The sequence below is a fragment of the Sander lucioperca genome, chromosome 17, assembly GCF_008315115.2.
Source record: "Sander lucioperca isolate FBNREF2018 chromosome 17, SLUC_FBN_1.2, whole genome shotgun sequence".
NCBI lineage: Eukaryota > Metazoa > Chordata > Actinopteri > Perciformes > Percidae > Sander > Sander lucioperca.
The window spans coordinates 10,514,996-10,519,575 of NC_050189.1; positions in this window are offsets into that span (position 1 = coordinate 10,514,996).

The window sequence follows — 4,580 nt, forward strand, 5'->3', positions numbered from 1 at the left end:
GATGCCGTCACATGGGTTACTGGGTTTTAAACCTTGCCGAACCATATTTAGCAATCTGATTTTGTCTAGTTGGAACTTCTCTTCTCTCTCACGGATTAATTACGGTGAATTTGTCTTTATCTGCTCTTTTTTCATCCTTTACTTATTGAGAAGGGTGTCACAGAGAGCCCGGATGTCTTTAAGACTCAGTCACATCCTGCATTCATACCTGGAAACTGCTCTTCCACTGTTCCCACCCAGGTTTATCCTGCCAGTGCAGCCGGGATCGAACCGTCACAAACACGAGAATATGAGACAAAGGGAAAGAAATATATAAAGTAAACTATAAAAATAAACTATTTAAAAACAAACTGCTAGGACACAACCATGTGGTTTCATGTAGACAACAAGAACAACAAACATGGCTTAAAAAAAAACTCTCTATAAAACCAAAAAAAAATTTAAAACTGAAAGACTAAAATCAAGAAAACAAGCACAGGAAGCTGGAAAAGCTAAAATATGAGCAATAATAAAGATGCCCAGAACCAAAAACAATATTTTTCTACCCTTGGGACGCTCTATACAAATGTTTGTGTGTGTATTTGTATATGTATGTGATTTTTCACAATGCAACAAAAGCGCAACTTTGACATACTTCAAGTGTTGAACAAAACCACACTTTCAATATATATTCTACTGTATTTGGTTTGAATGTAAGAGAGCAAAGAACATGTTTAATTAAAGAACTAAAATAACCTAAATTGAACATTCAAACTGTAAAGAAACTGCAGTTTTTACAACTTAAGTAGTTTCAGTTTACCACCACTACATACTAAGGATGTAACGATGCACTGTGAATCGGTCAGAAATGGATATAAATGTGTAAAGATTACAACCTGTTGAGATAAAAAATGAATCGCGATGCAATTGTTAAACGTCCTAGGGCGTAATCTACTTTAGATTTCACTTGTTTGACTTCAGACGTCACTACGTCTTCTTATCTTATTTATTTGAAGAGATATATATCTATTTATTTAGTTATTTTGATGTTGGATTTGTTTTGAACATCTAATTATAATTGTTTTATTTATTTCAGTTGCACTTTTGATTTGAAGACAAATCTGCTGTTTTGCACAGTTGATATGAATAAAGAAATATTTTTTACTCATTTGTCTGTAGCTCATTCGGTTAAAAACAATCCTGAGAAAATCGTGTCGTGGATTTAAAAATCGCGAATCGTATCAAATCGTGAGTTGAGTGTATCGTTCCATCCCTACTTCTGAATACATCCAATAATTACCTACTGCCCTCACTGTATCATGAACAGTTCAGATCAAAGTTAGATCGTATACTTGTTTGAATGTTTTATCACAAAAACATTTTATAAATGTGCAGGTTTGAACAATTTGTTCTCAGTTGAATAAAGAAAGTGTCAGTTTAAATTGTCAACAACAGCAGCAGCAGCAGCGTCGCTGTGCTTGTTCTGAAATAACAGACTGTGTGAAACAAAGGGAAGCATACTTTCCTTTGTGTTTCCTGTGTGTGTGTGTGTGTGTGTGTGTGTGTGTGTGTGTGTGTGTGTGTGTGTGTGTGTGTGTGTGTGTGTGTGTGTGTGTTCTGCTCCTTTGTTGCGAGTACAATAGGAGCGGAGGCTCGACTGTAGGACCCGACCCCGACCAGCAGAGGTCGCTGTGTCACGGTGACTCGCAGTCAGCATGTAAACAATCAAGTTAGATCACAAGATGGCCATAAAGATGGGAAAAAACAGGAAGAAACTAACTAAATAAACAATACAAGAAGCAAAAAAGAAGCTAAACAAATATGGGTCTATGTAAATCCAAGTCAGTTTCAACAATGTGTTTATTATTCTGTTAACTTTACTACTATTTTTTTTTTTTTAAAGATGACTTTTTGGGCAGGACATCTTGAGGAAAGCTAAGTAGGAGAGAGAGAGAGAGGGGGATGACATGCAGCAAAGGGCCGCGGATCAGAATCAACCCCGGCCGCTGCGGCAAGGACCGAGCCTTAGTACATGAGGTTTGAGGGAACTTTACTACTATTTTACAGAGGAGCAAACATAGCCTTATGAACCTGCTAGGGGCCCTGGGGCGAAAATAAGTCAATGGTTTAAAATCTGCTAAGATAAAAAGGTACATAACAAGCAAGAAAACAAAATGTTAAACAAAACAACTGACATGATAAAACCAAAAGTCAAGTAAAGAAAGGTGAAGTTGAGAGAGGGGGAATCAAATCAACAATAGATTAAACGCAGTATAGGGATTTGAACATAAGTCAAGAGTGGACTTAACAGAAGCCAAAGCAGCCTCAAACTGAACTAAAAGCGGTGTAAAAAAGTTAGGGTCTTTACATTTTGGAACAAAAATTGTGGAACATGACTTAATGTGGGACAGGAGACTGGGAGCAGCACCAGAGAAAGCTCGGTCACCTTTGGTTTAGAGGAAATGAGCTCCTGAGCCCCTATCATCTGCCCAAAAACAGTAAAAAATATTTGACATAAAACCGTAGAATGAGCCTTAAAACCCCGACATTTGTAGTGTTTGTTTGTCTCTTCACGTCATTTAAACCCCTCCATGTTTTTTAAATAATATCACCGAGGACATGCTCGATCTTAGCTTCAACAAAGTTTGAGTCACTTTAAAATATCAATTTGTGATAAACTGTGTGCATGTGTATACTGGGATACTTCCTGGCAGCCGATTTATCGTGTAAATGTAGGAATCTGGCATCATTGCAGCACAAAACTGAACTAACAAAGGTCTTGAAAACTTTTACTAGACCACGTTGGACCAGATCGAAAAACCACTATAGGCTAGACTTGTCAGATCAGGACTACATTATTCCAGAGAGTGAGCGTGAAATGCAATAAAGGGAGATTTCACGGGTCTTAATGTTAAAAAATCTCCCTTTCTCTAACATGCTTTCACAACAGTAAGCGGTGCGGAAATTGGGGGATCACTTGCTCACAAATGTAAGTTATGTTTCCCTTAACCTTACAAAATCGGAAGCTGCGACTCGGACGCTAACTTGAACGTATACTCACCATAAGGTCGGCCAACCCTAATTTCATGTCAGTTGATGTTGACGCACATTCAGCCGCCTGTGCTTTAAAGCTATACAACACTAAGAAATTATGAGAAAAAAGAACGTAGTTGTGCTTGAAATTCAATCGAAAGAACATGGGTTACTACAGTTTGCTTTATCTCAATTTAGACCGTACTGACAAATATTTAATTGCTAGAAAAGTATGTAGTAGTTTACATGCAGTACTGGCCTCCTGTGTGTCTAAAGATTCAGACAACGGATGTCAATCATTGTCCAAAGCTACTAAAGAAGTGACCGGACGTGGCGAGGAAAATTTGCATTATTAAGCCAGCTACCAGTTAAACAACCCGGCTACCAGTTTGACTGACACACACACACACACACACACACACACCAAAAAATTCTGGGCCCTGTAGAAAGGCATTCTCTATGGGCCCCTCCCCACATCCACAGCATCTCATTCTAGCATCTTTTTAGGCCCTGTTCACATGAGTCCGACACCCCTGCGCATGCACACACATATACACACACACACACACACACACTCTCTTTATTCTCTGTTGTCTACAAACAACACTAGCTGCGGTGTCCTAACTCTCATGAAATCATCACAGAACAGCTTGTTTTACTTACAAGTGCTCGACTTGACCGCACCTAGTATTTGGTATATTACTCAGCAGTAATGCATGATGCTGTCATTGTAACAATAAAAATGTCTTTTAAATTTCAACCTTAATCGAGGGTGTGTTATATATTTTCTCTGAGGGGTTGAGAGAAATAAACAGAATTCGAGATTCCGGAGAATTTCAGAGGCACAAGCAGAATCTGAAATGCTCCTCCATTTTTATTAGAAGTGAGACAGAAACGAGGTAAAAGCTTGAAGGTTAAATAAGGGGGTAACTGACTGGTCTCACGCCAAAGGGACGGAGGTTAGCAGAACCAGGCTTCCTCTGAAAAGCAGCTGACATTTCCCCAGGGAAGAGTTGGGTTGCCAGTCGGCTCGGCTGGTAGCTAGCTGTCATTGTGGGAGAGATTGGAAGGGCTGGTATTCCGGCTGTCACAATGCTGTCCAAGTTTTTCCGTAACAAGAGGTCAAAGAGGTGAAAGAGTGAGCGAGGGAAGTCAGTCAGGTTCATTTCGAGCTAGGATTGCCAGATTTTTTTAAATACTCCAACCTCTGAGGAAGCTTTACACAAGACGATCAATATCATCTCTATGTGTTTGCAGAAGATTAACTAGAAGGACACTCAGACAGCGCAGACCTCCACCAACAAAATCATTTGTGTATCCGCCCCATGATTCGGATCCGCTCCAAAATGTAATGGGTTCTTCCTTGGCCTATGGTACACCCTACCACCAAGTTTCATGAAAATTGGACAAGTAGTCTTTCCGTTATCCTGCTAACAGACAGACAAAACAAACCGAAAACATAACCTCCAATTGGCAAAAGTAAAAATGAGAATTTATTTTAGTCAGAGTTACATGCTGTGAATATTTCAGTTTATCCATCCACAAGCATTACGTGAATTTTTGGTTTC